Raw genomic sequence first — 12,332 nt, 5'->3', positions numbered from 1 at the left:
AATTAGGCTTTTTTTTTTTTTAAAGTAATAAAAAAAGCGGTGGATGCCGTTGTCATTCGCACACAATTCACCATACATTAAGTCAATATGCATTGCATTTTAATTTTATTATTTGCGAAATTCTTTAAATTTGCTATATTTGCTTAATGCCGAGACTATAAATAGGGCACACACCATGTTTCGCTAACTGTCCGGAGATATTTTGCTGAAAGATTCATAATTTGACAACATTATTAGCAAAGCCACTGAGGATGAAGAAAGAGAGCTAGGACAAGAGTTGCGGGGGAGAAGCTGGTCGACCAGTGCTGGAATTTGGTCCTGGCTGACTGGCACTGGAAGTTGGACTTGGCTAGAGACTGGGCCCAGCGGCCGGTCCCCAGTTCTGCCCAGCTGCTGAAGCAGCTGGCCTCCCTGCCCACTTGTCAGTGCAAGAACTTGAGCCCACCCAGATGTCCGGTTCAACTTCTGCATCTGCGCGCGGCACCGAACCCATGACTCCACTCCACTCCGAAGATGTGTGTTGGGAATTGTGTTGGGTCTAAGACAATTGTTTGCAGCCATTTAACTGCAATCAAATCTCTGCTGGGGTTTAGCTGCTACTCACCTAGCCACCGGGACTTCTTGCCGCCGGCTGCTTTGCTGACAAGGTAAGTCCCTAAATATCCCTAAAAAAACCCTAATCGTAACCCCTAATACTATCGTGCCCCTTACCTTAAAGCACTGTAACCTAACTGCTTACCCTACTCCCCCTACCCTAAAAACATTAACCCCTTACCCTGATTCCCCTTTGCCCTGATTCCCCTTACCCTGATTCCCCTTTACCCTGATTCCCCTTTACCCTGATTCCCCTTTGCCCTGATTCCCCTTTACCCTGATTCCCCTTACCATGATTCCCCTTTACCATGATTCCCCTTACCCTGATTCCCCTTTACCCTGATTCCCCTTTACCCTGATTCCCCTTTACCCTGATTCCCCTTTGCCCTGATTCCCCTTTACCCTGATTCCCCTTACCCTGATTCCCCTTTACCCTGATTCCCCTTTACCCTGATTCCCCTTTGCCCTGATTCCCCTTTACCCTGATTCCCCTTACCCTGATTCCCCTTTACCCTGATTCCCTTTTTCCCTGATTCCCCTTTACCCTGATTCCCCTTTACCCTGATTCCCCTTTACCCTGATTCCCCTTTACACTGATTCCCCTTTACCCTGATTCCCCTTTACCCTGATTCCCCTTTGCCCTGATTCCCCTTTACCCTGATTCCCCTTACCCTGATTCCCCTTTACCCTGATTCCCCTTTACCCTGATTCCCCTTTGCCCTGAATCCCCTTTGCCCTGATTCCCCTTTGCCCTGATTCCCCTTTACCCTGATTCCCCTTTGCCCTGATTCCCCTTTACCTTACCCTCTACCACCGTTGCTAATTGCTAATTAACAGTTAAATTTACTTACCTTGGTGAAGCGGCTGAGTGTTCCGCAGCGGAGGGTCCCTCTTTGGCCAACCGCCGGTTGAGACTTGATTACAAGACAGTCGCAACCAAATGCCCTATTCCGACTGGAGTGTTTGTGTGTGTGTGTGGTGGGCAGAATTGTGTGGGTATTGTGTTGGGGAGAATTGTGAGGGGAACTGTGTGTGTTGAGAATAGTGTTTTGTGGAGCGTTGGGGGCTTGTGGATTTTGTTGTCAAGTAGAACTGTGTGTGTATGTGGGGGGAGGGAGGGTATTGAGTGAGAGGAGGGGGGGCGTGGGTTGGGTGAGAGGAGGAGGGGGGATTGGGTGAGAGGAGGGTAGGACCGTAACAGAGAGAGGTGCAAGAGAGGTAGGGAGAGATTGGGGATAAGGAAGAAAAGTGGGCAGTGAGGGAGAGGGACTAATGCATGAGTGATGGGGAAGGAGGTGGAAAAATGGGGAGAAAAAGAGAGGGATGAGGGGAAAGAGGGGGGACAGAAGAAGGGGTAAGTAAGAGCGAGGAAGCGTGTGAGAGAGGGAAGGTTGGGGAGTGAGAGAAGAAGTGAGTCAACAGTGGAAACTGGTCCTGGGCCCTGGGAAAGCTGTCGGCTGCCCTGATTATTAGGCCAGTGAGGCTTTGCGAAGAGTTTTGCAGACATTCAAATTTGGGATTGAAAAAAAAGCCCTTAAAAGGTTGTAAGCACATTTTGGACCGTTTGTACATCTTCATTAAGATTACAAAAATGCTAGATGTGATAAATTATTTTCTGCATGAGTTTTATTCATTTGAAATTGAGGGTTAAACAGTACATGTATTAGGTACACATGAATATTGCCCGCTCTTTCCGATCCCTTTTAAATTAGCAGATTATACAAATAACCAGATATTATCCTGTTAGTAAAAACTGTAAATCCTTCTTGGTGGTTTGGTGCAAGCGAAACAAATCTAATTAAAGAATGGGATTGTGTTGCAGAAGACATAGAAGCCATAATAATAATAATTTTAAAGCACTTCAGCTTCTCCAGCAAATCAGCTGTCATCAAAAAATCAGAAATCAACTGCATTTGACTCCTGACTCCAGAGAAGAAAATAAAAATCGCGTCTATTTAATTTTACATTTTATTTTGCATATCAACTTTAGTATTTCCCTGTACGCATATTTTAGTAACATTGTAAGCAGCATGCTATCTAATGTAACACATACAAGTTACATGCATTTTAATACTGATGATTTCATTTATTTATAAAAATGTTTTACCAGGAAGTAAAACATTGAGCGTTACCTCGTTTTGAAGTATGTCAATATAATGTAGTACAATATCCATTGTCAATATTTACTCAGACAAATAACTTCTTACATTTCCTTGTTCCAGACACGTTATTTGCATTTAATACAAGAAGCCTGTGTGTTGGTAATGGCGTGTTTTTAGTTTTTAAAACTAATGCCGTTTCCATCATGTTTCTGTGGTAGAACATAAGATTAGGGGGTCACGGAGATGCAAATCTCCAAGGACTGAAATCAGTGAGATTTTCAGGTTCTTCGCCCTGTAAAATGTAATTTTAAGGGAAAAGTTTTTGGTAGTGAGACTACATTGAAATCTATGGTATCTACATATCGCTAATGATAATCAGTGGGGCCGACTTCCACTCAGTGACACACAGAAAAATCAGTAAAAGTTGACGGGTCGTGTGTCAGATACTGAAAGTAAAAGTAAACAGTAACCCCTAATATTTGCTAAGAAACTATGCAGGAAATGCGTAAAATTGCCCATTAATTGCCATCCAAGTCAATGACGGTAACTTTAAATACACATTATTTTACATACTTCTTGTCTCTCTGGTCTCTAGAGTTACTGTACACATTCCAACTATCCATTAATTGGTGAAGATAACTTGTTAATTCAACATAAGTTAGTTTTTTTTCTGTGGGTTCGGGATGCCACAATTTATTTTCTGTTGGTACAGTATACTGTACCCTAAATAGGAAGTACTGAGATCTGAGGCACATCATATATATTCCTCATGTTTTTTCAACATTGTATACTGTTTATATTGGGAAAAATTGCTCAATATCCCTTGTTCCATTGTACACAATAAACAAGATGTGTAGTCTTTAATTATGTATAGTAACTGCGCAGATCAACTATAAAAGTTAGGATTCATATAAGGGCAAGTTTATACATATCTTAAAATATAGCCTTACAAAGTAAATATAAAATAATATACAGAATGTACTTTGAAGGGACTTTAGAAAAAACATGTAAAAGATAATGGCTAAGATAATATAGTATTGCTTGACAGGAATAAGGAGGAGGCTAGTTTGGATTTGACAACAATCTTGAATTTGTTATTTAGCCAACTGCAAATTATCGTAGGCTGAATTACAATAAAAGAAATTACTAGTCTAGAAAAAGGGGAATAAAGAAGGTTGGTACTGTCCCTGCCGAAGCAAAAGCGTGAAGGTTTATAAATGAATCACAATGCACGTCTGTCACTCTTGTACTTCTATGCTGACATTTAAAATCCAAGATGGCAGCATCTTCACTTCTTTCAAGTTTGTAATATCATTTTTCAATGAATATTTGAGATATGGTATATTGAGAATATTTGAGATATGGTATATTGAGAACTTTTACGTCTCAGGAAATAATAATTTAATGAAATGGCATAAATAAAGTAAACCATTCATCAAAAGTCTAAATGATTCTTTTTTTAATCTAATTATGTTTTATCATAGGGCATTGCAGAGACATTTTTTCATTGAGTATAAATGGTTAATATCAATTATTTTTTAATAACGTTTATTTTGTGATTCATTGTAAAATGAAATAGCGTAATATGTGTAGTTTTCTAGAAAATTATTTTAAATCTTAATATTTTTTGTAATAAGTACTCTGTCTAATGGTGTTTCAGGGCATTCAAATATGGCTTATGTAAAAGTGGGCTTTACCTGATAAAATCTGTTTAAAACAACTGATTCCTCATTGTAACAACAGAATACCAGCATAAAGTATTAGAGCTAAACTTGATGAAAAATTAAACAAAGTATGGCTTTTGTTAAATATGCAATAAAGCTGTTTTGTAGCCAATTTGATGCAAATATTGCCGGACTCTGAAGTGAAGCAGTGAAGTGAAGTGAAGCAGTACTGCAAGAACTGGAAGATGAGCTTGGGAAGATTAAATAGGATTTGGTTGGCCCAAGACTTAGACTTAGGCCCTAAGTGAAGTACAATAAGAAGAAATGATCAATGCCTCATTGGGGCATATTCTAGTAGCTGTGATTTGTGCATTCCCAAGTGGAAAGCACCCGTTCCGCTGAGATTTGTAGGTTTTGGAATTTGGTAAGACTTTTTTGCATGGCCAAAAAGGCTGAAACATGACTGAATTGTTGGAGAGAGATTGGAGCCTATTCAGGTAGCTTCGATAAAATCAAACTCAAACGGTTTGACATGACCTACTGTACCTCATGGTCTGACATTTGTGTTATCACGGTATTCAGAAAGAGTTATCGCAAGTCAGATACCGTTCGGTAGGAAAATGCCAAACCGCTCGACTTAGCAGTGTTTTTAGCACTGTCTTTTTTTTTTCAAAGTTCTGCCTGTGTGATCTGTCTGCAGTCTGTAAGGAAAGGGGGAGGGGGGGTGGGAAAGGGAAATGGAGGGAGAAGAGGGAAGGAGAAAAGGGGAGGGGGAAGGGGGAGGGAGGGGGAGAAAAGGAAAAGGGGGGGTGAAGGAAATGGGGAGGGGAAGATAGAAGGAGAGGAAATGGAAAAGGTGGATATGGACAAGAAAAAATATATATTATTAATAAAGTATGATGTCATGTAATTCATAACCATAATTGCAAAAAGGTAATCAACAGGGTCATGTGTGGGTCCACATCACAAAAGGTAATCTAACTTTCCATACCAGATACCTCTGGAGAGGAAGGAATAGCAAACAATGCTCAACCATATATGGAAACTAAATATAATCAATATATATTGTTTAAGTAAATACAAAATAATGATGAAATCATAATGGTTGAAATAGAACAGGAAAATGTCCCATAAACAATAGATAGTTTAGACATGTAATGTTCCATAATTAAAAAGACCAAAACGACTCATAGAAATCATATAGGGTTGTATGGGAAAATTATACATATATACATCCCCATCAAGAGGGAATATAACAATAATTGTTTTCCACATTGTGCATGGAATATTCCAACAAACCGCAAAATAAGTAAAGCTGAAACAAACCTAATTACTATGTGGAATAACCCCATGTCTAATACTGTAGTAGAAACAGTGTTAGGCTGCGGTCCCAGTCATGTCTGTGACACGCGTGCCCGGCGGGGGGGGGGGCGGCGCGTGCACCGTGCTAACCGCGATCTGCGGTCTGAGGTGAGAGAGGGAGCTTGCGACGAGAGGGGGCATGGTCGGGGATTTGCGGGGGCGTGGCCATCACGTCACTCGTCAGGTTCGTCCTCATTAGGTGAACCGCCGGTGGGGGCGTGGCCACGCCTCCGTCGCAAGTTTTATTGAGTTTAAAAAATCTTGCAGTACGGCGCGGCTGCACCTTCAGCGGGAAGGTGCGTACTGGGCCCAGCCCCATTGAGGGGCGGTGCTTACACGCACAGCGCACGCCGAGCCATGCGCTGTGGCAGTGACTGGGACCGCAGCCATAGGCTGTGGCCAGGGTGACGCTGAGCGGGCACTCACGCTCATGCTGGCCGTGATGAAACACAGTGCAGCAATGTGTATGGCCAGCGTGAGTGAGCACCTGTGCATGCTCGGCGCTTAGCTGCTTGCCGAAGCGAGCAAAATTGAATTTGCGTTTCGCTGGCGCATCAGGAAGGCGGTTCGCCCAATGAGGGCGAAACAGCTTTGTGACATCATGGCCGCGCCCCCGCATGCGTACCTAGCCGGCCACAAATCTCCCGGCCGAGCAGGGAGCGCGACGTCACCGCACACGAGCGCCAGTTCGCCCTCTCCCAGCCTGGCCGCAGCCTTAGATTTGCCACTAAGGCCCGCTAGGCCCGGGCCGAAAGCGGCAGATTTTGGGGGCAGCAGATTTTCCCTGCATCATGAGTCACAGACAGTCCTCAGCTCGTCGCCTCCCCTGAGCCTGGATTGGAGGAGACAGCTGAATGGGCGGGGCTACAAGCAACTGTATAGTGTGGGAACAATGTTTCAAGTCTGTCTGAGCCACACTGTACAGCTGCTTGTGGAAGGAAAGGTCAGAGAGCAGCAGCCAGGCAACCATTAAGAGCAGCCAGGCATCCATTAAGAGCAGAAGGCAACAGAGCATCCACTAAAGTGAGTGAGGGGAGATTCTGTTTTTTTTGGGGGGGGGGTATTCTGTTGTGGGGTATTCTGTTGGGGGGGTATTCTGTTGGGGGGGATTCTGTTTTTTTGCAGGGGAAGGTCTGTTTCGGGGGTGGCGATTCTGTTTTGGGGGGGAACAGATTCTGCTTTATGGGGGGGACAGATTCTGTTTTATGAGGGGATTCTTTTTTGTGGGGTGGGCTTCTGTTTTGGGGGGTGGGACAGATTCTTTTCTGTCGGTGAGGGGATTCTGTTTTGTGGGGGGCAGGTCCCATTTGGAGGGGCGAATTACGTTTTGTGAGGGGGGCTTCGTTTGGTGTGTGTGTGTGTGGGGGAGAGGAGGGTGCCATTTTGTGTGTGCTAGGGGTGCCATTTTGTGTGTGCTGGAGGGGGGGAGGTTGTGTTGGAGGGGTATTTTGTGGGTTGAGGAAAGGGGGGTATGTGTACTGGGGAAGGGAGGTTGTGTGTGTGCTGCAGAACCACAAAAGTACTCTTTACTTACCCAGCTTCCTCAAGTCAGCGGAGGAGGAAGCGCGCAGTGCACTGCAGAGGAAGGGCGGCAGAGGATGGCAGGGGCCGCCCTGAGGTGAGAGATGTGTGTGTGCTTTCCCAGGTTTCTCAACTGGCCTTGTCATTAATATAGGGGGGGTTGTGTATTGGTGGGAGGGCGGTATTACAATATGTGTATTGAAAAAAAGAAGAAAAATGGGGCGCTAATGTGCAGTACTACAAAGTGTAAACGATACTGCAGTGATTTTAAACCTGAGTTCTGCGACCACCAGGTGGTGAGAGCCATCAGGAAGGGGGGAGCTGGGACAACTCCCGTGCTGTCCCAGGACCGATGGCGCGTCGGCACACCACGTAGCTTTCTGCTGTCCTTCCTCTCCCTGCAGGTGCTGGAAGTCGTGTCAACTTCCGGCTTACATTGGGTAGAGAAAGGGTCAGGCAAGAGCGCAGTCAGTGGTCTGTCAGTGGTCTGTGACAGTGTCTGTGAGAGTGTCAGTAAGAGTGTCTATGAGAGTGTTAGTGTCAGTGAGAGTGTCTGTGTCAGTGTCAGTGTGAGTGTCTGTGTCTGATTTACCAGAAACTGAATATTTAAGTTTGAGTTACATATTGGTTGACAATATACAATAAAGTTGTTCATTTTTTTCTTTTACAAAAAAATTGTTGTTATGTTAATAAAAAATAAGCAAAAAGGGGAACTTACAAAATGTGAAACTATTGTAACGAAAAAAATGCATTGTCAATAAGCATGCTTCACCATGTAAAAATGGAAATGTATAATATGTACAAGAGTGTACTGTAAGGGCTAGTACAGGGTGGCGCTGAGCAGGCGTGCACGCTAACGCTAGACACTTTGCGACAATGCACGTGGCCTGCGTGAGCGCTCGGGCGCGCCTGCTCGTCGCTCAGCCGCTTGCCGAGCGAGCAAATTTGAATTGGCCGCTCGCAAGCACGTCACGTGAGCAGTTCGCCCAATGAGGGCGAACCAGCTCTGTGACTTTGAGGCCGCGCCCCCAGACGCGCGCGCACCTAGCCGACCAGGAAAATCAAGGCCGAGCAGGGCGCAGCGCTGGAGCGCCAGCGCAGCTCTACCCACCCTGGACGATGCCTTAGTGCCCTAATAAAAAGATTTTTTTTAAGTGTCTGTGAGCTTGTGTGTGAGCCTGTGTGTGTGTCAGAGTAAGTGTGTGTGTCAGAGTAAGTGCATGTGTGTGCGTGTGTGTGTGTAAGTGAGACGAAAGATTTAGGAGCTGCGAAAATGTATGGGCCTAAAGGTGATAGATTACCCTGGATAGGGGAAAAAACTGAGGGTCAAATATATGGGATTAACTATAGAGAAAGAATTCCACTGATACAAATCCGGAATACTTTCTATAATCCAATAAGGTGATATGGTAGACAAGAAGCAGAAAGGAACCCTTATGCAAGCCTTGACCATGTGAGTTTATAATGTACTTGTAGAGGATTTAGCATTGAATTGCGGTTGTCTGACCATATATATATTCAAACGCATAGAGATCACCCCTCCAGTACAGCATATAAGTTCAGCAACAATTGGAATAATACTCACAGTTGAATGAACAATAATAGTCACTCCCTTGTCAGAACCACAACCACAGGAGTTTCTTCACTTGCAGAGTAAAGGGTCCATGAAGCAAAATTTTCTGTATGCAAAAAACTTTGAGAGTGGATAACTAATGAATAGTGTAACCCTCTCTCTTTTTTGGCACATTAAATTGGTTTTTATTATCTCCCTTTTGCTTTTTTATTTTTGTGGTGCAGCGTTTTTTCTGGGCTTTGTGTCTGGTTTATTTCATTGGACCTAAGGGTGGCGAAATTGTAAATCTGCTACTGAGTAGAAATATGAGTTATATTTTGAATACAATTTTGGAAAGTAGAAAGATAGGTGACAGAAGAAGAGGTGGAGGTCATTTATGGTGCTGCTGGTGACTTTGGGGGTGATTAAATCAGTTAAAAGTGGTGCTGTTGGTAATGGTGTGATCCAGCTACAACTAGTACTGAAGGACAATAAACACACAATTCCGGTAAGCTCTAACCCCAGATCCCACCACAAATATAGATAGATAGATAGATAGATAGATAGATAGATAGATAGATAGATAGATAGATAGATAGATATCCTGCACTCCAGTGGTGGAGTAGTAATAGCTGGTGCTAAGGTCATAAAAATACACAACATACAGTACAATACCTGAAAGGTAAAGAGACAAAAGCACTCACCAGTTCTGTAATGAAAAAATGTATCAAAGTACACAAATACTTGCACATAAAGTCCAACGTTTCGATCCCAGAGAGAGATCTTTATCACCACATTTTTTTATTTATATATATATACAGTAGACCTGTCTAAGACATGTGAATGTGCTCACAAGTGATATATATATATATATATATATATATATATATATATATATATAGATAGATAGATAGATAGATAGATAGATAGATAGATAGATAGATAGATAGATAGATAGATAGATATCAAATGGAGTGCTACTGAGCGTGGCCAAATGTATACAACAAAATACAAAAATACCTAATGCTACATCCAGTGTGAAAAAATATATAGTTAAATACCTCAATGTCAGTATTCTCATGAGTAAGGGTTATTGAGTTAAACCTTTTGGTTAAAGCGTCATAAGCCTGCAAGCCATGCCAAGGCATGACCAGTAAGCAGGTCCTAACACTACCTATGCACATTCTCATTTACCTCCGCTGGAGGGAGACTGACCTCAGTGGGTCTGTCCACACAGGAACATGAAAAAAAAACATCTATTTAAAAAGTGGGGTGAGTGAGCTTAAACCCTGGGAGGAGGGGTCTCTAACCTCCAAACAACTGGTGCCAGTTGAAAATAAAAATGAATAAACCCACAATCCCAGTACGCTCTAACCCCAGGGAAACTCACTGCATTCCTGAGAGAGATCTTCCATAAGTTTTCCCAGATCTGAGATCATTGGTTGGCCGGAGAAGGGGGGTAGAGAGACAACAGAGAACTGGCCTTTATTTAGGATGGCAAAGTCGTCCTCCCCCCGTGGTTTTTTGGGCAAGTTCCAAGATCAGTGTCAGAACAATGAGTATTTCTTATAGATAATAGGTACAGGAAAATAGACATGTTAAAAACCTAAAGCTAATAAAGAAGGTGTCCCCCATCTCCTTCCCCTCTTTTCCTATGTATTTATCTGGTCTATTTATGTATCTGTGTTTTTATTAATTGCTGTTAATTTGACCCCATCATTTCTGGTCAAATTTAAAGTTAAATTGGGATTGATTGGTCCATATTTGATATGATGCGGAAACTGCTAGATGTGGTCCTGAATGTTCCCTTTTTATTTTCTGTACCCCAAATAAAAATTAAGTTGAAATAAAAAGGTTCTGTGCACTTGTGTTGCTCCAATATTTCCTGACTCTCGTCTGTACATATGTTCATCAGAACTTCTTAATTTTATATACATTTCTTATTATTTTCTTCTGCAGATTGATCACCAGATATGGCAACGTTAAAATCCCTAAAGGTCCTTTACTTCTTTCTGTCAATAGTAGCATTTTCCTTCTTCTTCTATGCATTCGTCTACAAGCAGAGTTGCATTTTCTGCAGGCCTATACAATCCAAGAACATCATACCAGAGGTCATTCTGAGCAAAGGAAAAGGTATTATATTTATGGAGACCACTGACAGAATGGAGCTCCCTTCCTTGGTCTTATGTGCCCTCGAGTCAGCAGCCCGTGTGTACCATGATAGGCCTGTGGCTTTTTTCATGAAAGGTTTGACCAACATATCCTCGCAAGACGATATGAACAGAATTCGCCAGAGTTTCCCAACCCTCTCGTCTTTCAATAATGTTTACTTCTTCCCTCTGAGAATGCAGGATTTGTTTAACAATACACCTCTTCACCCTTGGTATACAGTATGAAGGTAAGACTTCATTCCTAGCACATTCTGTAGAGGTGAGAAAGACATTTGCACATATTGACTAACATGCAGAAATTCCCACACCATGAAAATGCCGACATTGACTGATTTACATTTAAGATAGATTACCAGCCATGTCAAATCACTCTAAAATCTCTGAGGATCCAGATAAACTGAACATTTTTTGAGCTATTGCTCAGTTTGTCTGAGTGGGAGCTCTACCGATCGGGAAGAAGCACTTTTCTATCGAGTTTGGCATGTTATTGAAGCTTTCTGAATAGCTACACATGCAAACTCGCTAGAAAAGTGCCCAAAACCGTCGATACGTCACTTATTGAAGTTTACTAAATTGGCCACTGAGTTTCTTTAGCACTTATATATCTGCGGTATCAATCCCTTTATATATTAACCCCTTAGGGTGAGCATTGTGGACCGTAAGGAAGTGTTTAGACACGCTATGTGTAACCAACTTTCTTTTTATATTTCCAGTGTTCTAAAATCCTTTTTCGTATTGGACGGATGGTCTTCCTCACATACTGTAGACCACATGAACATTCCAGGAGATACACTACAAATTTAGATCTACAATTTATATGTCTATTAATTTTGTAATTTTTTCCAGTTGCATTGGATTTAAAGTGGTTCCTTGGAATGGAACTATAGCCACAAGCTGTGCAATTTTTGCAATTGAAAAATCCCTTAGGAAGATCTAACCACCCAGGGATAATAGTTTCTTTTTTCTTTTTTAGGGCACTCGGAGCTAATCTATTTTTAATATTGGGAGCCTTCCTAAATAGGACTTGTGCTGTATCTGAAATATGACCTCCAAAAATGGGATCATTTTTCAACAAATGCCAGTGTTGATTGAGGATGTGTTTTATTTTTCATGCTTCTTTATTATATTGCGTTATAAATGGCACCTCAAAGTTCTTTTTAGTCTGGATTTTGTTCGGAGTAAGGATCGAGTCTCTTGTTAAAGATATAGTTTTATTTCGAGCCTCTTATATATTAGTTTTTTTTATATTTCTTTTCTATAAATGTATTAGTGAGAATATTGGATTGTTCTAAGAAGACATTATTCTCATTACAGTTCCTTTTCAATTGTCTGTACTGGCCGAGGGGAATATTTTCAATCCAGTTTT

The 12,332-nt window shown here is 42.2% G+C and overlaps 1 long non-coding RNA gene across 1 annotated transcript; it reads left to right on the top strand.

The window, feature by feature from the left end:
• Positions 1-5,915: 5,915 nt before the first annotated feature.
• Positions 5,916-12,119, top strand: LOC142465890 (uncharacterized). Its single transcript, XR_012787999.1, has 4 exons — positions 5,916-6,745; positions 7,261-7,340; positions 10,755-11,193; positions 11,680-12,119. It is a non-coding gene; the product is annotated as an uncharacterized LOC142465890 (long non-coding RNA).
• The last annotated feature ends 213 nt before the right edge of the window (positions 12,120-12,332 follow it).

This window comes from Ascaphus truei, chromosome 14, assembly GCF_040206685.1.
Source record: "Ascaphus truei isolate aAscTru1 chromosome 14, aAscTru1.hap1, whole genome shotgun sequence".
Taxonomy (NCBI): Eukaryota; Metazoa; Chordata; class Amphibia; order Anura; family Ascaphidae; genus Ascaphus; species Ascaphus truei.
This window is presented reverse-complemented; position numbering and strand designations above follow the sequence as displayed.